Below are 24,224 nucleotides of genomic sequence, written 5' to 3'. Positions count from 1 at the left end.
TCTTTCTGAAAGAGGAGGTGTGTGAGGTGGGATCCTAGGTGCACCAAGCTCTTTCTGAAAGAGGAGGTGTGTGAGGTGGGATCCTAGGTGCACCAAGCTCTTTCTGAAAGAGGAGGTGTGTGAGGTGGGATCCTAGGTGCACCAAGCTCTTTCTGAAAGAGGAGGTGTGTGAGGTGGAATCCTAGGCAGATGTCACACAAGGGCCCTTCAAAGACTAAACGTTTTTTTTTTTACTGGTGGGGAATTAAAACTCCCCTTTTCCTCAATGGGAAATCATATTCAGACAAAGAAAATTATTAAAAATATCCTTTCCTTTCTGAAGCCTGGCTCTTTCTCTGCACCTATATTGGGAGGGGGGAATAGGGGAAATGCAAACAGCGAGGCCAGCCTGCCCCCTTCTTGTCTCCCACCCACCCCCTTCCCAACGGGACAAGAAGGTGAAGGGCTGGTCTTGCAAATGGGGATCAGCGCACTCACCGCCTCCCCCTCCCCCGGGAGGAGCTCTGCACCGGGACAGACGAATGGAGGGGGAGATCGCCCCTTCCTCCTCCGAGCCCCCAAACCCCATCTTCCCTGGCCTGCACCCCTGCGCTCAAGCTCCTTTGGGTTTGGGGGTAATCTGAATGGGTGGAGCAGGGGATCCCCAGGGCAGAGGCCTCCTGGTGCAGCAACGGTCTTCCGCAGCTCCGGAGTGAACCTTCGCCTTCCCTGCCCAGGATTGCAAGGCTGGAGGCCTCGGCAGCAGCCACCCCCACTCCCAGCCGGCCAACCCTCGCCCATACCATGAGTGGCAGGACCCGTGCAGTTCCTCTCCTCCCCGGCGCCGTCCTGTAGGCGTGCGAGCGCTGGGTGCGAGCGCTGAATGGCTGGCCGGCCCGGAAGGCTGCTGGCAGGGCTTGGCCGCCATTCAGCGACACATGTTTTGCTGAATGGCGGCCGAGGGGCACGCTAAACTGCCGGCATGACTTTGAAGGGCTGGCTTGCCTTCCCCGCGGGCTGACGTGGAAGGCAAGCCAGCCCTTCAAAGTCATGCCGGCACTTTAGCATGCCCCTCGGCCGCCATTCAGCAAAACATGTGTCGCTGAATGGCGGCCGAGTTCTAAACTGCCGGCATGACTTTGAAGGGCTGGCTTGCCTTCCGCGCAGGCCGACATGGAAGGCAAGCCAGCCCTTCAAAGTCATGCCGGCACTTTAGCGTGCCCCTCGGCCGCCATTCAGCGAAACATGTTTTGCTGAATGGCTGCCGAGTTCTAAACTGCCGGCATGACTTTGAAGGGCTGGCTTGCCTTCCACGCGGGCCGACGTGGAAGGCAAGCCAGCCCTTCAAAGTCATGCCGGCACTTTAGCATGCCGGCAGGCAGGGCTAGAGCGAGCGAGCGAGCGTGCTCCGTCCCGGTGGGTGCATGAGCGGAGCACTTTTCCAGCGCTCCTGTGCCTGGAGAGCTCCGTCTGCATATGAGCCCGGGATCCGCCGCTTGCGCTCCCTTGCTCTGCCCTGCCACCCGCCTTCCCTATCTAGGGGCTCCTCCAGCAGAAGTAGCAGAGTCGCGTCGAGTGCCGCTCTGCCTTCCTCCACGCTCTTCCCGCCTGGACGGCCAAAGCCTCCCAGCCCGCCCGGCCCGGGGCGAGTCAGCTGCAGTGCAGCGGGCGGCGATCCCACCACCATCCACCCGCTCACTTGCCCCGCCCGTCACTTACTCTGAGTTCGGAGAAGAAGCGGCGGCCCCAGGTGGCTCTTTATACAGGGGCTTTCCCACGGCTTGTCCGGAAGTGGGGCTGGAAAGGCAAGCGCGCTCCCTCGCCCATCCGCCCGCTCACTCGCTAAACTACCCTGCCCATGCAAGTGGCAGCGGATGGGCGGGGGAGCGAGTCGAAGAAGGAGCCAAAATTAAGCGGGATCTTTTGGGAATGGCCCAGGACGTGGGAAAAATTATGAGAAGGTGTGCCTATCCCGCCAAATGCGGGATGTCTGATCACCCTATCCATTCAGCCCATTTTGGATGCAGGAATGCGCACGGAGGCTCAGGGAGGACAAAAAATGGGCCTACCAGAAGTTAGGGAAGCCTGGCAATGGGCCCATTTCCAGCCTCCAGAGGGCCTCCGGAGCTTGGGGAGGCAGTTTTTGCCCTCCCAGATTCCCCCCCACCACCACCAAGGTGCAGGAGGCTGACTAGGCTACACCCACCATAGCCACACCCACCCAGCAACTGGGCAGAGAACTCCTTGCTAAAAATTTTGAAGCCCACTCATGACTTCAACGACATATGACCTTAATGAAACAATATGGGTGAACACTCCATATTCTGACTTGGCAAGAATTCTTTGAATTCCATCCAATTGTTTCCTTAAGAGAATATTGGCTTTAACAACCCATTGTTTCACAAGGTTTCCTGCATGAAGGCAATAGTTCTTGGACTCCATCAAGATAAATGTTATGGGATGTTCCCGTACATAATTCAACTTCACCTGAAACCTGGACATTCTTGACTTGAGAGGCCAATAGTGCATTTGTATCACAATCACTCATAGGGACATTGCTAGTTAAACAGGTGATCGATTACATTACCACTTTTTTAAAAAAATGATAGCAGTAACCCAATCCACAGAAGCTGTAAAATGAAACAAGAATCATTTTTAAAATATAGAATTAAAAAAAAACATTTTTAAAAGACAAGATGCAAGAATATATCTTGTCTTTTTATGTATACTCAGAGCATATGCACCAAAGACAAATTCCTTGTCTGTCCAATCACACTTGGCCAATAAATAATTCTATTCTATTCTATTCTATTCTATTCTATTCTATTCTATTCTATTCTATTCTATTCTATTCTATTCTATTCTATTCTATTCTATTCTATTCTATTCTATTCTATTCTAATATATTCCTTACAAACAGAACGACTTGGTCTATTAACCAGTCTTTGCCAGTAGCTTCTGCTGAAGTGTATCAAATTCCATTCCCAGCTCCATGCAAAAACTTGATTTTTGAATGTTTGCCATTTTAATGAGTCCATTTTTTACTTTCTAAGCAAAGATGCAAAAGCATATTGTTTAGCTGGGAATGATCATTCATTCTTCTAGTTCATATCAATAATGACTACACAATCCATCCTTATTTACAAGTAGTCTAGAGTCCTTGATGGTCTCTGACCTTGGTTGTTGGCTTGCAGAAATTTTGTCACCTGACTAGTTAATACTTTCAATTTCAGAAGAAAGTGGGGTTTGTGCTCTGTTTATATACAGTAGGTGGCCAGAGCAAATCTCTCTCCTTTCTAGCACTGAAGATATTACCTAGTTGAGGGGGGAAAAAACATCCTCAGGCAAGCAATCAAGCTCAGAGAGCACCAAGGACTCCACAGTTCAACCCTGAGCTATCTATATTGTCTTCTATTGGTTTTAACTACTCTAAATCCGGTTGAGTGCAGTGGGGCTTACTTCCATGTAATGTGTATACGTTTGTGATGTTCATTGTAAAGTGTATGGTTGTGATGTCAAAATTTATTCTCCTTTTAAAACTAAGCAGTTTTCTTATGTCTGCTGATGTAGCATATGCTATGGTAAAATTATAGTGTAGCAAATGATCTGTTGTTTCTTCATAATGCTCTTTTGTGAACCCAAGATTAACGATCCAGTTTTGGCAGAAATGATTATGGCCAAAGTTGTCACTTTCCCTATGATTTTTGGGACCATTTTTAAAAAAAAACACCAGGATGAATAATTCACTTTGTGTTACTAGCTGGCTAAAATAATTAGCATTGCATTTGCATCCAATTATGCCCAGAAGAGTAAGCATAATATCATTCAAAATATTTATTGTGCCTTCACTTGGCTGGAATTGTGAATTTTTTTACTGTGGAAATTAAATTCTTCCAAATGAATAAAATGGTTTTCTTTCCATACGGCAGGCCGTGATCCAGCACAAACATAAATTGGCTATAATTGACCAGGATCAGAAAACATCAATTCAATTATATCTATGGAATTTTTGCGATTATTATACAGTAATTCCTCAACTGGCATTCCTAAATTGTGCCTTGAAGTTGCAGTCAATTCTGTTCATAGAAACATTTGCTTGCAAGATAGACCAAATAGATATGATATTTATACTTAGATATTGCTAAAGTTTGCAACTGGCAACAGCTACCACTTACGTGAGTTTAGAAATTGATTCATTATAATCATAAAAATGGCTATCAATGACTGTTGGGCATAATGTATAAGTAATACCTCCAGGATTAGCCTACTGATCAGAAAGCTGGTTGGTTTCCAGGATCACCTCATTGAGCATTATGGGAATCAAGCTTGTTCACTGGATAGGTTAGGGGTTGGCAACCTTAAACACTCAAAGAGCAACAAACGTCCTAACTGGAATCCCCCTCTTCAATTCTGGAGCCAACTGGAAGTCCAGTTCCCCCACCATAGAGTCTCCTCCTAGCACAGCATCCTTTTTCCTCTATCTGTCCTAACCGAAAGCCCTATCAATTGTGGAGCCAACCGGCGACAGAAGGATGAAAGAGACATGGGGCTCCACAGGTTGCTGACTCTTGGGATAGGTCTTTGATTTGAATCAAGAAGACTTTTCATACACTTTGCTTTGAACAGGAGGCGTGCCAAGACCAGTGATTTATTCATAAACACAAAATCAGCTTTCCTTCTGAGAGGAGGAATCGAGCCTTCATATTTCAAGTGTGGGACAACTCAACAAGAAGAGTCAACCTCTTCTTGCATCAGGTCCTGGTATTTATAGTATCATTTCACACTTGTATAGTATCCTATCTGGAATCGTTCTAAGACAGGGATGGGGAACTCCTGGCCAAAGATGCTTATATATTTATTTATCCTTTTTGAAAAGAAAAACATAACAAACAAACAAACAAAAGGAGAAAAGAAAAAAGGAATAATTGGTATAGAAATATAATATTGATAAGTGGACTTAGATGTTATCAGGATTATAGTCAGTGGATAGTACATCTTTGATTAGTAGAAATTAATGACTAAAAATATTGTTCAGTACATTAAATTATTTCAATAATGTAAATAATAAATTCAATCGCGCTTAAATCACCACTATGTGGTGCTGGAGAAGACTCCTGTGAGTCCCTTGGACTGCAAGGTGATCAAACCGGTCAGTACTAGAGGAGATAAAACCTGACTGCTCTTTAGAAGGTCAGATCCTGAAGATGAAACTTAAATACTTTGGCCACCAAATGAGAAGGAAGGACTTACTGGAGAAGAGCCTAATGCTGGGAAGGTTAAGGTTTATTCAATTTGTATGCCGCCCTATTCACGAGAGACTCAGGGTGGCTAACAATCTGGGGGGAAGGGGGGGTACAAAATAAAAGTAAAAAGACAAACAATTTAAAAAGATTGGGGGCAAAAGAAGAAAGGGATGATAGAGAATGAGGTGGCTGGATGGAGTCACTGAAGCAGTAGGCGTTAGTTTAAATGGACTCCAGAGGATGGTAGAGGACAGGAAGGCCTAGAAGAATCTTGTCCATTGGGTCGTGATGGGTCAGACATGACTTCAAAACTAACAACAACAATATGTGTTTAAAAATACAAAAAGAAAGAGAAGGATAATGCGACTAAAAATATTATAGATAGTTGTTAGTTTCTAACCCGATACACTGCTTTAAGACAGCCCTGAGCAGGTCCACATGTGAAAGCCTGATTAAAATGATGTATTACTAAAACGCCTACACAGAGAAATCTTCTCACCTAACTTCTCAATTATCCAGAAATTAATGAATCAGGAAGAGGCAGGTTTCAGGGGCCCAAGGATCACCAATTATGCATCATTGGAACCTAGGATGATATGGTTTCTCCATAGGGAGGCCCTGTTGTCGCAGTTCATGCATTGTTTTTTTTATCACCACCACATGTTTTAAAATTTACATGACTATGGCAATTGCAGCAATTAAAAAATTATCAGCTGACTAGATTGCCACATCAGAGATATTTTTATGTAACGTGGTATCTGTATCAAATATTCCGTAGATGGGAAAGTTGATAACTATTTGTAGACCTCTTATGTAAAGGGACAAAAACACATCAGATACTTTTGATATACTTGCTAGGGTGGACTTTTTATGTTTAACATTAGTACGAATGATGCATACATTATTTATTTCTTTTCTCTTTTTTTGTACACATGGTTTTAACTTGAGGCGTGGCAGCACAGTGATTAGAATGCAATATTGCAGGCTGTCTCTGCTCACTGTCACGAGTTCAATCCTGGCCAGCTCAAGATTGACTCAGCCTTCCATCTTTCTGAGGTTGGTAAAAGGAGGACCCAGATTCTTGGGATCAATATGCTGACTCTGTAAACCACTTAGAGAGGGCTGGGGAGCACTCTCTATAAAAGTCTAAGTGCTATTGCTTTTTTTTATTAGTATCAGTTGGTTATTAGTTTGTTTCATTTTTTTTCTTTATTTTGTATTTTAACTTTGGGGGGAATATAAAAATAAAATAAAATGGCAATTGTACAGCGCAGTGTAATACCAGATGTTAGTTGTATATTGGAGAACTCTTTGTATAATCAAAGTAGGGATCCATCTATTACTCAATATTAATGAGGACTCCCTGATCTGATTCGAAATAAGGCTTTTTTAGTTTAATTATGATACAGGAAAGGAGAATTTTAAAAGATGCTCTAAATGCACAAAGCTACCTGTCCACTAATATTCACGCATTTTAACCATTCTTAAATATTACAGTATAAGGGACGTGGTGGCTCAGTGGCTAAGATGCTGAGCTTGTCGATCAGATAACAGAGTGAGCTCCTGTTACTTGTCCTAGCTTCTGCCAACCTAGCAGTTTGAAAGCATGTAAAAATGCAAGTAGAAAAATAGGGACCACCTTTGGTGGGAAGATAACAGCGTTCCATGCGCCTCCGGCATTTAGTCATGCCGGCCACATGACCACAGAGACGTCTTTGGATAGCGCTGGCTCTTCGGCTTTGAAATGGAGATGAGCACCGCCCTCTAGAGTCGGGAACAACTAGTATATATGTGCGAGGAGAACATTTACCTTTAAATATTACAATGCAGTTCAGGAACATCACTATTCTAAATTGTTATTTTTGTTCTGTAGTAAAAACCTATTTTAAAAGGTCTGTTCTTTCTTTGAAAAATGAGAATACATCTCTGAAGCAAGCACAAGTGTAACATCAGCAAGAAAATCTTATCTCAGTTCTGAATGCTGACTTTACCCCAGAAGGCTGACTACAAATTACATAGAGGTAGTCCTAATTGACAACTATAACTGGGAGTGAAACACCATCACTAAATGATGAGATTGTTAAGTGAGTCACACCCAATTTTACAACCTATTTTGCTATGGTTGTTAGGTGAATTCAGCTTCCCCTGTTGACTTTGTTTGTCTGAGGAATTCCCTAGGAAGTTGGCAAATAGCTATCACATGACCCCAGGATGCTGCAACAATTGTAAGTACATGCCAATCGTTAAACAGGTGGATTTTGATCATGTGATTTCAAGGACACTGGAAAAGTCGTAAGTGCAAGGACTGCCCATAAATTGCTTTTTTCACCATTATAATATTTAAAAAGTCATTAAGCATTTTGTTTAATGGTCATAAGTTGAGGACTGCCTGTAATGCAATAGCAGTTCTCTAAATTAGAATCTCCTTCAATTTGAGCTTAGTTCCTGCTGATTATATCAACAAGCGGTCCAGATTTCTTGGCAACAATATGGATGTGATATGCAATTGCCTTCTTATTTATTTATTTATTTATTTATTTATTTATTTATTTATTTATTTATTTATTTATTTATTTATTTATTTATTTATTTATTTATTTATTTATTAGACTTATATACCGCTTCATAGGGATTTCAGCCCTCTCTAAGCAGTTTACAGATTTTTTAGAAAATTGAGTCAGCAACTTGCCCCCACAGTCTGGGTCCTCATTTCACCCACCTCGGAAGGATGGAAGGCTGAGTCGACCTTGAGCCAGTGAGATTTGAACTGCTGAACTGCAGATCACAGTCAGCTGAAGTGGCCTGCAGTACTGCATCCTAACCACTGCGCCACCTCGGCTGTTCTATTTTTTTAAACATTTTCTAGTCTATAGGTCAAAGATTCCCTGAGGATCTCTCAACCAAGCATTAATCTTGCCTAACCTTTTAAAGATCAGCTTAGATTGACTAGGTGATTATCTTCTCTAGTAACTGGAAAACCAAACCATTTATGCAGCCAATCTCTTTTTCTATTAGTCTTCTAATTCTACCAGCAGTCTTTTGTTTTTTGTTTTTTAAAAAAGATTGCTTATTGTCCTTTCTTAACTTGTGGAACCTTTGTCGGTACAAAATTAGATCTCTTAGAATGCATTCCAAAATCTATGTAGCTCATAAACTTGTAGTCTTAAATTCTCCATTGCCACCTGCTCCTCCCAAGATCCTGGCTTGCATGACCTGGACCTGGACCTGCTTGCCCTCTGGACTCCTCCATCTGGCCACCACAGCTGCCCCTCCGCTACCCACTGCCCAGTGACCCAGCCGCCCGAGAGGAAGGCAAGCCGGCAGCCAGTCAGGCAAGCGCGGCAGGCGAGCTGGCGGTGTGGCAGAGGCCTGGGGCCTAAGGGCCGGTGGGCCTCCTTGACTGTTGTGGCGATGTTGGCACGGGCCCGGACCAGCCCGCCTCGGCGGGGGCGCCCATGTGGATGTAACACTCGGCGTCGGCCATTTTGAGAGTGCGAGGAGGAGGAGGATGAGGATCCGTGGCCAAGCCAGGTGGGTGCGCAGAGGGCCGCTCTCCCACTGGAGCCGGCAGCCCTCGCCAGGTGCGCCTCAGCCTCCCTCAGCCTCACCCGCCACCATTGGGAGCATCGCCAGCAAATACGTGCGCATCTCCCTGCCACCACCACTGCCCGCCAAGGAAGGCCGCAAGGAAGCCCCCGCCCCACCTGAGGGGCCCCTGGCGCCTGCCATGAACCACCACCACCACCACACGCCGCCCCCGCAGCAGCAGCCCCCCGCCGCCACCGCCGCCACAGAAGCAGCTCAGCGAGCAGCAGCTCAGCGAGCCGGAGGACATGGAGATGGAAGAATTAAATGAGATAAAAACTACAGTGGTGTACCCAGCAATCGAAAAACAACTTCAAAAATACTTGTCTCGGTCCATGTATCTCATCCAGGAGACGGGAGAGGATTATAAGACCATCACTCTTCCTTTTATCAAATCACAGAGCATCAGCATTCAGAGAGAGAGGACAAGGATGAGGAGGATGGAGAGCCTGGATCTGGATGGGGGTGAACAAACTTGTGCTCAATCCTGATAAGACTGAGTGGCTTTGGATGCTGCCCCCGAAGGACAGCTTAGACAGTCCATCCTTAACCCTGGAGGGGGTGAAAATGTATGCCCTTCAGAGAGGGTCTGCAATTTGGGGGTCCTCCTGGATTCGCAGCTGAAACTGGAACATCATCTATCGGCTGTGACCAGGGGGGCTTTTGCCCAGGTTCGTCTGGTGCACCAATTGCGGCCCTACTTGGATCAGGAGGCACTTCAAATGGTTACTCACGCCCTTGTCACCTCAAGGCTGGATTATTGCAACACACTCTACATGGGGCTATCCTTGAAAAGCGTTCAGAGACTGCAACTAGTCCAGAATGCGGCCGCGCAAGTGATATTGGGTGCACCAAGGTACACCCACATTACATCTGTCCTCCGCGAGCTGCACTGGCTACCAATTGGGCTCCAAGACACAATTCAAGGTGTTGGTTATTACCTTTAAAGCCCTACATGGCTTAGGGCCAGTGTACCTTCGAGACCGCCTACTGCCACATACCTCCCAGCGGCCAGTAAGATCCCACAAATTGGGACAGTGTCGGCTGGCGGGCCCCCGAAGGAGAGCCTTCTCTGTGGCTGCTCCAACTCTTTGGAATCAGCTATCCCCAGAGATCCGGACTATACCCACTCTCATGGCCTTCAGGAAAGCTGTAAAAATCTGCCTGTTCCAGCAGGCCTGGGGCTGTTGACCTCATTGTTGAGGTCCAGCCCCGATTAGAATGAATGTATGTGATTTTAAACTGTCTTTTTTTTTCTCTTTTTTTCCTCTTATTTTTGTAAGCCGCCCGGAGTCCTTCAGGATTGGGCGGCATATAAATTTTATAAATAAATAAAATAAATAATAATAAATTCCTGAGCCAGCATGGTTAAAGCAGAGGTGAAATGATACCAGTTCAGGCCAATTCGCCCGAACCGGTAGTAAAAAAAATTCTAAAAAAAAGAAAAAAAGTTTGGACAATCATGTGGCACAGCTGATTGTTGCACAGCTGATCGCCAGAACTTTTAAAAACTTTTTAAAGCATTTTTTTACTACCTGTTCACTCAGAGTGGTGGTAAAAAAATGGTAAAAGTGGGGGTGGGGGCGTTCTGACAATCAGCTGTGCATGCAATTTATATTTGCTAGAAGGAAATCCTGTTTTCTAGCGAATCTAAATTGTGCAACACAGCTGTTGTCCCTCCCTCGCAGTTCTACTTACCTTTGCAGACTCAGAAAAGTCTTCTTAGCACCTGCAGTGCGCACACATGCAAAGCATGCATTTGGTGTGCATGCACGCAAAGTGCGCATGCACACACGAATCAAACCGGTGGCAGACTTTAGAACATTTCACCCCTGAGTTAAAGTCCACAGGGCCATAGTAACTGATCCCTGGCCAAGAGTCTCTCAGTGCAGTAAATTTGTCTTTCTTCAGCAAAAGGAACCTGATTTTAAGGCAACTATATCTTTGAGAGGCATTGTATCCCGTTGACAGATATTAACTTTCTTAAAAAGAAAAGGAGAAAGGGAAAAAAGATCAGTCTTTGCTTCTTTCTTTTCTGACAATCAATGGAATGGGAAGGGTTAATAGAATGCTTCTTAATGGATTCTCTTGCCACTCAATACATCTCAGCTCAAGCTTCCAATTTTGTGACTCAAAATATACAAACAAACTGGCATGACCAGCATAGCAGAGGCTGTTGTGCGTACTTTACAGCCTTTCATGGAAAAAAAAGTGTTTTCTTTGAACTGTTTATCAAGGAATATGAAAAGTTCTGCCACGTTAGCTCTGTGACAATTCAATGACATGGAAGGCAGTTTTTCTTCTTGAAGTTCTCAAGAGTTCCATATAACATCCCTGGCTCTGTTACGGGTTTCCTGGAATTTCCTTGATCGGATTTAAAAGGGCTACATTTTTTAGCAACAGATTATTTCTCTATTTCCATTCCAAAGCCAGCTTTGAGGAGACCATGAGGAGACCATTTTCATTTGGGATGCACATTTGTTTTTGCCTCTTAAACACCCTGGACTATTACCTTTGACAAGATTAAAGTGGAAATCCAACCAGATTGATTCACTCTGTAATCCAGTAGTGAAATTCAATTTTTTTTTAGTACCAGTTCTGTGGCCGTAGCTTGGTGGGCATAGCAGGGGAAAGATACTGCAAAATCCCCACTCCCTCCCCACTCTGGGACCAGCCAGAGGTGGTATTTCCCAGTTCTCCGAACTGCTCAAAATTTCCGCTACTGGGTCTCCAGAACCTGTCAGAACCTGCTGAATTTCACCCCTGCTATAATCCAACTTCAGTTTACCGCTGAACATTTTCCAATTGGGGGAACAGCCAGGAGAAATCCTATCTCTGAACGATTAAAAGCAGACAACATTATTTAAGCAAATGTAGCATAAGAGGGTAAGACCTATAAATCATCGCCGAGAAGGACTTTTCCTTTATATTGAAAAGGATCTCTAAAATATATGCAATTAGCTTTTTCCTCCAGTGGCAGAATGCATTGCTCATTTTATTGAGTCGTAAGGGTTTCTTTCCCCGTTGTCAGCATCCTGAAATGTTATACACACTTTCCTACATGTGGACTGTGATTGGCTGTGCCTACTGACCCCTTGAAGGTTCAGGCACTGAATGTAGAGAGCATTAGCCCTAAAACATTTTAGACAGAAAATCAGTGTTGTGAACCTGCACAAGAAAATGACACAGATTGTTCTTTTGCTAAGTCTAAGTTCCGGTTATAAGATCTTTAGGAACGTCTTCTAAAAACACTAGTAAAGTTGCAATTCAGTTATTGTTGCTGGTTTGTTATAAAGATGCTCAGTTGCTGATTTTCATGGGTCATCAAATATGATCCATTCATTTTGTGTGGCAATTAACCATGATCACAAGCACATGCTAGTTATATTCATATTTGAAATGAACACATCACAAGCTCCTTGGGGAGACTGGAACTAGCTTCAGATGGTACTAGATATGAGTACATCTATTGATTTCCATTTCCCTTGGTTTCTCATTTTTGTCAACATGTCTGATTTGGCTTGTCAAGCTTGAGAAATGGTTTCCAAACTTCAGAGTCAACTGTGTATTTTTGGTGTGGCTGTTTCTCCTACTATTTTTTATGTGCAGTTTGGTTTGATATGCATAGTTTCTTCAACTATATATTTTCCCCCAAACTAATGTATATTCTTTTAGTTATTGTAATTTACTTTGCAGAACTTACAGGGTTTTGTATTGGTGGTGTAGATCAGGTAATATTCAGCCGGTTCTGGCAAACCAGTAGTGGAAATTTTGAGTAGTTCGGAGAACCGGCAAATACCACCTCTGGCTGGCCCCGCCTCCAATCTATTCACTGCCTCCTAAGTCCCAGCTGATTGACATCTCAGCTAATCAGCTGGGTCTTCTTCTGTTGCCCTGCACAGGAGAACAGAGCTGGAAAGCAGGTAAGTGGGGTGAGGAGGGAATGGAGATTTTACAGTATTGTTCCCCTGCCACGCCCACCATACCATGCCCACTAAGCCACCCCCACAGAATCATAGTAAAAAAATGGAATCCCATTGCTCATGTAGATGTAGATATAAGTACTTGTTCCTAAACTGCAATGCAACATTTGGAGACCTGAGAATTTAGAATGAAGATTAAATTTAAGTTGGTGAATTAACTTAAAAAGACAAAAATTTAAGATCAAACTGCACCCATTTCTTCCCTTTGTTAATAACTAAAGCAGTCTCAAAGACAAAAGAGGAATCACAAAGTTTCATTACACAAAATCTACAGTTTTCCATATTTCTCAATGGTCTCTGATCACTGCATTATTAAGGTCCTATCATCATTTTTTTTACTTATCACAATGGCTTCATGCTGCTGCTCTTGTAATTACCATGCCAAAAACTGGGAGGGGAAAAAATGCTCCAGGGACCTGGAAGTCCGAACGAAAACCTTTCTTTTACTACAGAGTCATGTTTACTAGCATATATTACTTGTATTCAGATTTTATGGGTATATTGGAAATTACTGAACTGCAGAACAAAATTCAAGATGCAGGAGACCTTCGGGCCAAGCCAGCAGTTTCTGTGGCAATCAAATCAAAGAAAGGCAGCCTTAGAGAACCAATGCTGATCTGGAAAATGGATGCAGGTTGCCATCTAGTGGTCTTTGAAAAGAGAACGCTAATGCTTTCTATGCTCCAAAGAATACTGCATGTATTGCTTAAAAAAAAAAAATTAGACCCAAGTCAAATCCTTGCAATCACAGAAAATAATTGCACTAGATGCAGGAAAGATTATCTGAGTTCTTATCACTCTGCCTAACCATTGTTTTGTTTTTACAAATCACAGTTTATGTAAGGTGACCAGACGTCCTGCTTTTGGTGGGACACCCCCGCTTTTTAATGCATTTTCCCGCGTCCCGCACGCTTTTTAAAAAAGCACGCTTTTTTTGGCGCTCGCAGCTCCCGCCCATCAGCTGCTAGCTTGCTGGGCTGGCTCATCGTTCTGTTCTATCTGCTACCTACAAATTTAAGCCAGCCCAGCCTGCCGCTCACTGATTTAATTGGCCAGGACTCCAGCCAATCAGTGAGCTGGCTGGGATGGAAAATTTTCCATCCCAACCAGCTCACTGATTGGCTGGACTCCTTAGCCTGAGGACGCCTGCACGAGTCTCCATTTTCCTTTCGTCTTTTGGGGTTGCAGCTGCGCTTGTTGGTGAGTAATCTAATCTAATTCTAATCAGAGAATTTTCCGCTCGCCGCGGCAGGAGGAGAGGGTGGAGGCAGCGGCAGCCGCCCGCAGAGAACTTCCTCTTACTTCCGGGGCTCCCGCCGCCCGGCAGAAGCCCCTGGAGCGCGTGGAAGTTCTGTGCGGGCGGCTGCCGTTGCCCCCACGCTCTTGTTCGTGCAGAGAATTAGCCTCGGCTGCTGAAGGGATCGGGCCGCCACTTTAACTTTCTCCTCCTCCTCCTCCTGCCCTCAGCAAGAGAAACGGCAGCCCGCCCGGGAAACGGACACTTTGGCAGGGCTTGCACAGCGCTGTGCAAGCCCTGTCAAAACGCACGTTTCCCGCCTCGGCTGCTGAAGGGATCGGGCTGCCACTTTAACTTTCTCCTCCTCCTCCTCCCACCCTGAGCAAGAGAAACGGCAGCCCGCCCAGGAAATGGACACTTTGGCAGGGCTTGCACAGCGCTGTGGAAGCCCTGTCAAAACGCACGTTTCCCACCTCGGCTGCTGAAGGGATCGGGCCGCCACTTTAACTTTCTCCTCCTCCTCCTCCTCCCACCCTCAGCAAGAGAAACGGCAGCCCGCCCGGGAAACAGACACTTTGGCAGGGCTTGCACAGCGCTATGCAAGCCCTGTCAAAACGCACGTTTCCCACCTCGGCTGCTGAAGGGATCGGGTCGCCACTTTAACTTTCTCCTCCTCCTCCTCCCGCCCTCAGCAAGAGAAACGGCAGCCCGCCCGGGAAACAGACACTTTGGCAGGGCTTGCACAGCGCTGTGGAAGCCCTGTCAAAACGCACGTTTCCCACCTCGGCTGCTGAAGGGATCGGGCTGCCACTTTAACTTTCTCCTCCTCCTCCTCCCGCCCTCAGCAAGAGAAACGGTAGCCCGCCTGGGAAACAGACACTTTGGCAGGGCTTGCACAGCGCTGTGCAAGCCCTGTCAAAACGCACGTTTCCCTCCTCGGCTGCTGAAGGGATCGGGCCGCCACTTTAACTTTCTCCTCCTCCTCCTCCCGCCCTCAGCAAGAGAAACGGCAGCCCGCCTGGGAAACAGACACTTTGGCAGGGCTTGCACAGCACTGTGGAAGCCCTGTCAAAACGCACGTTTCCCTCCTCGGCTGCTGAAGGGATCGGGCCGCCACTTTAACTTTCTCCTCCTCCTCCTCCTCCCACCCTGAGCAAGAGAAACGGCAGCCCGCCCGGGAAACGGACACTTTGGCAGGGCTTGCACAGCACTGTGGAAGCCCTGTCAAAACGCACGTTTCCCGTCTCGGCTGCTGAAGGGATCGGGCTGCCACTTTAACTTTCTCCTCCTCCTCCTCCCCTTCTGTCCTCAGCAAGAGAAACGGCAGCCGGGCTTCCGCCACGCCCCCGCGCCGCCGCTTTTTCTTCTTCCCCGGCCTTCCCAGTTAGCTTGCTTGAAGCTCCGAGGAGGCGGGAGGAGGGTCGCAGGAGTGGAAGTGGGGGGAGGTCTCCCCGGCTGGGAACAGCTGAGAGGCTGCCAGCCCCTTTCGCAGGAAAGTTAACTTTTCTTGGCGAAATCCTGCCCCCCCCCCCGCGTGGTTGAGTGGTCGGCTGTCCTCTTCCCGTAAGCCGCCCGGAGTTACCTGTGTGTGACGTGGGCTGCCCTATGCATTTGCGTGTGTGCGCTGGAGAGAGAGTGAAAAAGAGAGAGAGAAATAATTATATTAATTAGATAGATCAGTCTTTCTCCACCTTGGAGACTTGAAAGTGTGTGGACTTCAACTCCCAGAAAGGGAGTTGGGAGAAAGGGAGAAAGGAGGAGAGAATGAAAGGATGATGGAAAGAAGAAAGAGGTAAGGAGAGGAGGATGGAAAGGAGAGAAAGAGGGGGAGAGAGGGTAGAAAGGGGAAGAGGAAGAGCAGGAGTAGGAGAAAGGTAAGGGAAGAAGGAAGGGAAAGGAGAGCAGGAAGGAAGAAAGTAGAGAAGGGAGGAAGGGAGAAAAGAAAGGGAAAATAAGGTGGTGTTATAACAGGAGGAAGGGATGGTAAACAAAGCAACCCAAACTGTATATTATAACCTATTAAATGAAATAATAAATGTATAAGAATGATAAATGTTAAAACACTTGTAACCAAATGACATGCTATATGTGATGATGGGTTTTTTTCTTTTTCTTTTGTTTTTATTGTTGTGGGTATGTGTCGTCTATGTAACAAAAAAAAATAAAAAAAGTTGATAGGCAAGAGGAAGGAGGAAGGAAGGAAAAAAGAAAAAGAGGGAGAGAGGAAAGAAGAAAAGATGGAACTAGAAAACAAAGAAGGGAGGGAGGGAGGAAAGGGGAAGACAGGGAAAGAGTAGAAAGACAGAGAAGGTGAAGGTAGATAGGCAGAAGGAAGGAAGAAGGAAGAAATAGGAAAGGAGGGAAGAAGGAAGGAACAGAAGCGAAGAAATGGAAAGAGCAGAAAGACAGAGAAGGTAGATAGGCAAAAGAAATGAAGCTGAAAAAATGGAAGGAGGAAGGAAGAGAAAAAAAGAGGAAGGGAGTGAGTGAGGAAAGAAGAGAAGATGGAAGGAGAAAGGAAGGAAGAAAGGGAAAGAGCAGAAGACAGATAAGGTGAAGGTAGATAAGCAAGAGGAATGAAGGAAGAAGTGAGGAGTCTCGAGGAGGGGGAAAACATTTAGTGACCAAAGTTACAATGGCATTGAAAAAAGTGACTGATGACCATTTTTCACACTTAGCGACCGTTGCAACATCCTCATGGTCACGTGATCAAAATTTTGTTTGGCAACAGATTCGTATTTATGCTGGTTTCAGTGTCCTGGGGTGACCTTTTGACAAAAAAATTTTTTTTTAATCAAGCCCCCCCCCCCCCCCCCGGTCAAGGGCGTCCCTCTTTTCCAATCTGAAAATCTGGTCACCTTAAGTTTATGGGAGTGGAAGAGGAAGGTACTGATCTTATAGCAAGAGTTAGCCATGTTAGTTCATTAGATAATAAAAATTAGGACTTTACTATGTGAGCTGGATTAAATATCTTCATTTTACAATTCTATTTTAGGGGAAAAATTGTTACAATCTGCTAAGTTATCATTATGTCTTTATTTTAGGTTGAAGAAAAGTTATAAAGGAATTAAAACTTAAAGCTGCAGTCTGAATTCAGCAACAGAGACGCAATATAGAAGTCTTAATAGAAATCATTGAGAATCTTTTTGCTTGCAAACTCCTTCAGCTTCAATCCCCTACTACATGTCCCCTTGTAACTTAAAATAGCCAATGAAGATTTGAATATTGCAGTCCTCTTTAAATGTCCTTAACAAAGAACTACTGAAAAATCACATTATTTATCCACATTTGCAAGGAGAAACATGAATTAATAATATATAATTCTTTACAAAATGGCTGAATGTTCTTTTTTTATTCCAGCTTTTTTTTTGTGCTCTATTTCTTTTTTAATTTTTAAATATATTTTATTCATTTTTCACATTCCATTTGCAATCACTTATATACAGGGTATTTACTATAAGAAAAGAAAAAAAGAAAAAGGGAATAAAACGAACAAATAAAAAGGAAACACAACTCATCATTCACAACCCCACCTAACCCTTCCATCCTCCATACACCCCATCTACCCCCTCCAACTTTCCTTTCTCCCTCTAACACTCCCCTCCTACTTCCCTTTCCCCTCAAACCTTCCTTCTCCCCTTACTCCCCGGACACCCTCCTTACATTCCCCTTACTCCTTCCTTACTCCTCCCTCTTCTTTCCCTCTACCTCCCTCCTTGGTGTATGCCTTTATTCGAGTGTTGTTTGATCTGATAAAAGTAAAATGAACCAAGGAAAAAAATAAAATAAAATAAAAGAAAAAAAGAACCACCGTATATAAATACATTCTTGTTCTTATTAAGACTATGTTAACACCCCCCCACCCCACCCCCCACAAATCCCCATCCCTAATCCTCCCGACTTCCCAGGGCCCACACCTGGCACTACCTTCTGTCTAAAATATCTTGTATACATATGGATTAAAAAATAAAAGTAATATATCAAAAGAAAGAAAAACAGAAAAAAAAGAAGAGAGAAAAGAAAAGAGAAAAGAAAAAAAGAGAGAGAGAGAAAAAAGAAACCACTCTTTGTGTTGATCTTAGCCCCCCATCTTTATCTATGCTTGAATAGTATAAATCATTCTATCTATATTTTATTCTCGTCTCTTACTTCTTTGCTATTTACCCCAACCTTCTGTGGATTCTCCCGTTCCTCTTCCTAAACCTCATGATCCCTTCCGATAAAATTTAAGCAACGTGGTTCATGCCATATATTCAAATATAACTGTACAGACGAGTAATCAAACTGTCCCTTCTAGTAAAATTTAAGCAGCGTAAATGATCTTTCTTAACCCCCTTTTCAAACAGTAATTCAAAATAATCTAGCCAAGCTTCCCCTTCTTAGTAAAATTAAGCAGCGTAGATCAAATATTACTTTACACAGGAATCAATTTCTATCTTAAGATAATTCCAACCGACTTCCTCTTCTAATAGGATTTAAATAACGTAGTTCATTCCACATGCATTTTACCCTCATCCCTTACTTGTCTGATATTTACCACTATCAAATTTATACTAGCATTTGTTTAAAATGTAACTCAGAGCGATTTCAACCAACTTTCCCTTCAAATAAAAGTTAAATAGCATGGATCATTCCACATATTCAAATAATACTTTCAGCAAGAGTCAGTTAACCTTCTATTTTAAAGTAGTCCCTTCTAACAAAGTTTAAACAACATAAATCATTCCGCATTCTTTTTACACTTATCTTAAGATAATCCCAACCGGCTTTCTGTTCTAATAAGCTTTAAACAACGTAAATTTTACCCTCATCCCTTGCTTGTCTGATGTTTACCACTATCAAATTTATGCTAACGTTAATTTAAAATCTAGCTCAAAGTAGTTTCACCCAGCTTTCCCTTCTGATAAAAATTAGTCCGCTTTTTCTACCGGAGAGAGGTCTCAAACCCCCATTCAGTCCTCAACTTTAGCAAACATTTTGAAATGTCTAAATTCTCGATCTCCGTTTTTCTGCTTCTCCGAGGGAGGAGGGGCTACCCCCTCCATCTTGCAGCCACATGGCCGGCCGCTTGCCTTCTCCTTCCGCTTGTCTCTCCTCTCTTCCAAGCGCGTCAGGAAGTCCCGCCTTCAGAGTCCTACAATAGAAATCTTGAGCCTCCGAAACAGAGTTAAGATTTTTATTCCAGCTTTAAAAGCTTAAAATATTCATACTGATGAGACTGGGGTGTCTTTGTCGCCTTTAAAATGCTAAATAAGCCAGCACAATCACAATCTGGTGCAAAGATAAGTTGCTTTCAAGATAAATTCAGACAAGCCTTAAATTAATCAAAGAGAGAATGGTTAACTTTTTTATATGTGTTTTAAATCAACAATAGAGCAGGTTGAAATTTGGCAGGTTGCCTGCTTTCTACAAGGAGCAGAAGAATTTTAAGAAGATTTAAATCAACTTCCATTCAAAGAATTCCCATTTAAACATATAAGGCGTTTATTTGGAAATCAACCTTGTTTTAAGAAAAAGAAACTCTGATGGGATTAATATTTAACTGGAGCAGATGGGTGAAAGGGTTCCAAATGAAATAGTAGGTAGTCTAGAACCAGTAGGCTACCTCTCTTTATTGCTCTCCATTCTGACATTTGTATGCCTCAGTGAATTTTTGCTATTATATTAGAAGTAGTTGGTGTAGAGATGTCAAGTGTAGATAAAGAACTAGCCCAAAAGTAAAGAATAACAACTTGCAGGCAAAGTTCCCAAGTTTGATTTTTGGCATTTACAGGTATAGCTAGAAAAATCATACTTGATAACCTGGAGAGCTGAACTGGCCAGTATTATCAGCCATCTAGGCTAGGTGAACCAGGAGGCTGGTCTTCTACAGCTGTTCTGACCTAGGCTTCCTTAAAAAGCAAGAAGCAGAGTCTTGGTCCCGGCAAAACCCCTTTTATTTACACGACTATGAATTCTTTTCATTCACAGTCAGCAAGGCTTAGCAAACTGCCTTTCCAAGGAATATTTATCAACATGAACCTTATCTCATTTGGAGAGCTGCCAGATGACTAGTTTTCAAATGCAGGGCAAGGCAAAATTTGGCACAGAGTCTCTTATAGTCACAAACAGAACTTTCCACTCTTGAAACAATTAAATGAACTGCAAAAGCCCATTCCCCATTCTCTCCTCTTTTGTTTCCTATGGGAAGGGCCAATAACCTCCAAGGTGTAGATTTACTCCTAAGTCAACCCTGCTTTCTTAGTTGTTCTTGTCTTTTGGCAGCTCTGCGCATGAGCACACTGGGAACAGGCTCCAGCTGTTCCTCTGCCTCACTGCTGTTTAGCTCCCTCTCCAGTGACGTGTGGTGAGGATTACGGTTGGCGAGGCAAGAGCGCAGAAGCGACGAGAAGCAATGTCCCCGCCACTGTGTCCGACAGGCGTCTCGCATTTATGGTGGACATAAATGTGAGATGCCTGTAGGACACAGCAGCGGGGGTTGCTTCTCTCGCCGCTGGTTCTGCTGCCTCACCCCCCGCCTCCTCTATCCCTGCTGTGAGATGCCTGTGACACAGCGGTGGGGGTGCTGCTTCTCTTTCCACTGCCGCACACTGCTGCCTTGCCCCCTGCCTCCTCCGTCCCCGCCGCTGTGTCCCACAGGCGTCTTGTGTTTATGGCGGACATAAATGCAAGATGCCTGTCAGACACAGCGGCAGGGACAGAGGAGGGGGGGAGAGGTGGCAGCTGGCAAAAAAGGGGAGAGGAGGAGGAGGAAAGGGAGAGGGGAGCAGGATGGAGCTCCCGGTGGGGGGGGAGAGGGCTGCCCCTCTCTTCTCAAACAAGGCTGCCCTCCCTGCCTCTGCCCCTTCCCTCTCTTCTCAAACAAACTCTCTCTCAAATTGACACACACACACACAAATTACTCACAATAAAACATTACTTACAAATTACAATAATTTTGAATTCCTCCCCCTGTCCCCTCCCTCTGACCCACATACCTTCCAGCTGCATCAAAAAAGCAAGATTTGGTCTAGCCAGGGCCAGGCAGGCTAGGATAGTTGCTGCTAGAGTCACCACGTGGATGACTCTGCTTAAATGTTTTAAAAAAGCCTCTAAGCCCTCTGCAGGAGGAGGCTAGAGAATCACGTGCCTCATTTGCATAAGAAATTTTTCTCTTTTTAACCCTTGCTTAACTCTTAAAAGGCGAAAAATTCCTTATGCAAAGGAGGCCCATAGTTCACTAGCCTCCCCTTACAGTTAACACTAAGCAGACTCAAAGTCACTGTGACTTGGAGTCTGGCAGCAACTACCTTGGCCTTTCAAATTATGAGAGGGGATCTCAGGGAAGTCCTGTTTTAGCACTTGACCACCATAGGTGCCCCCAACATGAGTCCTGTGTCATGCCCACCCCAGCCATGCCCCCTCTGGCCCTCCAAGGTCAAATGCGCCCCTCAATGAAATCAAGTTTGACACCCCTGATCTAGATGAAATGTGAACCTATATTGCTAGTTCATGAATGATATGCCATAAATCCAAACTAAGCTACTGCTTTGATATGAGAGGTAACTATTTCACAGAGTTCAGTTCTCAAAAAATTATTACACTGAGTCCAGTGGGATTTATTCTCAGCCAACTCTAGTTACATTTAGTGGGACTTCCTTATGAGTAAGCAATAAAGAGATAAGGGCCAAGGTTGCTAGGGGAGGAGTCAAAGTTTCCCAGGCTAAAGATAGTTTTATGTAAACATATTTAGCCTCTCAAAGCTACCAGTTTATCTGCCTAGTTGATTGGAAGAAGCTTAGAGTTTGGACCCATGTTTTTGGACCTATATGTTAGATGTTCAGTTGTACAAAATTTAGTACAATTGATAATAAAAATGACCACTACTTTCCATTGTCGAAGTGCTTCTGTTCCTTTGAAAGATTCACCAAAACCTCAGATGCATACTAAGGATTTCTGAACCCTTTTAATGATGTTGACTTCTCAAAGCAAAGTTTCCATAAATGCTAGTTAGATGAATTATAGTTTCTTTTAATGGAATGTGTCACTTCAATGACAGCCAGTTTAGCATAGTACTTAAGATACCAAGCTAAACACCTGTGAGTTCTAGCCCTACCCAAAGCTATCTGAGTAACCTTGGACCAGGCACTCTCTCTTAGCCCTTGGAAGGAAGCAGGGGCAAACCACTTCCAAAAATCCTTGTCAAGAAAATTGTAGCAACTGATCCATGCTGTCCCCACGAGTCAATACTATCACAAAAGCATAACAATGTTTTTTTTAACCATTGCATTGCAGTCAAGGGTATAGATGATAGTCTTGTAGAATTCATGGCCTTCACCACTTTTAATCCTGTAGTTCAGGACTATAACAGACATTACAAGATGTTTATTGATTTAAATAGTGTTATCTCATATACATTTAATGAGCTTGCCTCTCTGCTTTTATAAAAAAAACACTGAATACTTAACACACAAATGATGGTAGGTAAGAGAAAGAGAAATTGGATTTGAGTTTTTTTTAATATTAAATTTTTTTTAATTTTTAATTTAAAACAAGTACAACATTTTTCTTTACATGCTATAGAAAGTGTATCAGTCGGTCACAAATAAACTTTCATACATCTCCTCCACAGTCTACAAACATAACTCATGTTAACTCAAGCATTTTAACTCAAATATTCATACATATCACCATCATCATATATCCATTTTCATTTGACTGTAATTATTATTTAAAAATATTGATAATAATAATAATCTTAAACAATACATGCCCACACCAGTGGGAAAAGAAAAAAGAAAAAAAAGAGAGAGGAAACAAAAAAAAAAAAAACCAAAGGAAAAAACAAAAACAAAAGACAAGGCAGGGAAAACAAAAACAAACACAAACACACACACACACACCAAAAAAAAAAAAAAGAACACAGGTATATGTTATATATATATAAAAAAATGTATATCAGCTGGTTACAACATGTTTTGGTGCATCTCTTCCATTAATTCATATTAATTCAAATATCTTAACTCAAATGTTTACCATATTGACATCATTATACCTCCACTTTTAGTTAACTACAGTTATTTAAACATCCTTCAACCTTAACTATGCCAAAGAGTTAATCCATAACCACATGCTGACATTTCATTTACTTGTTTGTAAAATCCTCTATTAACATCAAGTCCTCATATCCTATTTTAGCTGAACATCCATAATATTTAATACCAAAAATTCCATCTTCCATGCAGTATAATTTATTATCATTCTCCCTTCTTTATGTAGTTATATCGTATATCATAGCATTTTCCCCATATTAATTAACATTTAACTGTATATATTTTATTTTATTTTTTAATAGTGGTAATTATTGTGATTAATAACCTTTATATATAGTCCAAAAGTATTTCCAACTTTCCTTTCTCATATCCAATTATTATTTATCATATCAACTCCACATTATATACATTACTATCAATATCAATTATTATTCAGCTATATCTATTACAAATAAGAGTAATTAGATTTAGCTAAATTTAAGTTGTATTCTTCCATCTGTCAGCCTATGTCTCTCCAATAACAAAACCTTCTCAGTCCTATTGCCATTCGTTGAATAGATTTACCAAATGTTTTTATAAGCAAGTCCAAACAGGGATATCTTCGCACCTTTTTGCTCAGGATGTCTCTGATGAGATAATAATGTTGTCCCAGGCTTGTTAAACTTTTCAAATTGACTTTAATTCTCAAGGGTGGAATTAAGAAATCTGCCAATGATGTTTCATAAAGTGTAGATTCTTTAATACTTCTCATTTCTCCTGCAATTTGTCTCTTAAAATGAATCCTTTGTATAGCTCCCCCCTTTCCAGCATTGCATTTCTTTCTTCCTCCGAGATAGACCAGATGTCATTTCTCACAATTTTCATTTGTATTTCAGGAACATTCAAACATTCCACGTTCTCACCTTTTCCTTCATATTTTAATGTCAAATAATCCAATTTTTTTTCAAATCTTTGATATGAATCAAACAGCTTCCGAAATGCAGAAAAAAGTATCTGAAATGAGCCCTTGGGAATGTAATTCGACGCCATGTTGTGTCGCAGTTAGAGACTCTAAGATATTTGCAAGTAAAAACACACTGGGAGCTGTGCGATCTTATCTGATCTTAGACCAACACAGCCAAGCAATAAAAATGTCAGATCGTAAAGGGCCGATTTGTAGAAGGTT

General features: G+C 43.1%; 1 protein-coding gene across 1 annotated transcript in view; it reads left to right on the top strand.

Moving 5' to 3' along the window:
* Positions 1 to 24,224, top strand: part of GRIN3A (glutamate ionotropic receptor NMDA type subunit 3A) — a 142,289-nt gene that overhangs the window by 60,791 nt on the left and 57,274 nt on the right. The gene's annotated exons all lie outside the window — the stretch shown is intronic.

This window comes from Thamnophis sirtalis, unplaced genomic scaffold, assembly GCF_051295495.1.
Source record: "Thamnophis sirtalis isolate CommonGarterSnake01/CBP01778 unplaced genomic scaffold, rThaSir2_p1.2 scaffold_5, whole genome shotgun sequence".
Lineage (NCBI taxonomy): Eukaryota > Metazoa > Chordata > Lepidosauria > Squamata > Natricidae > Thamnophis > Thamnophis sirtalis.
Note: the sequence above shows the minus strand (reverse complement) of the source record. Positions and strands in the feature narration are given on the sequence as shown.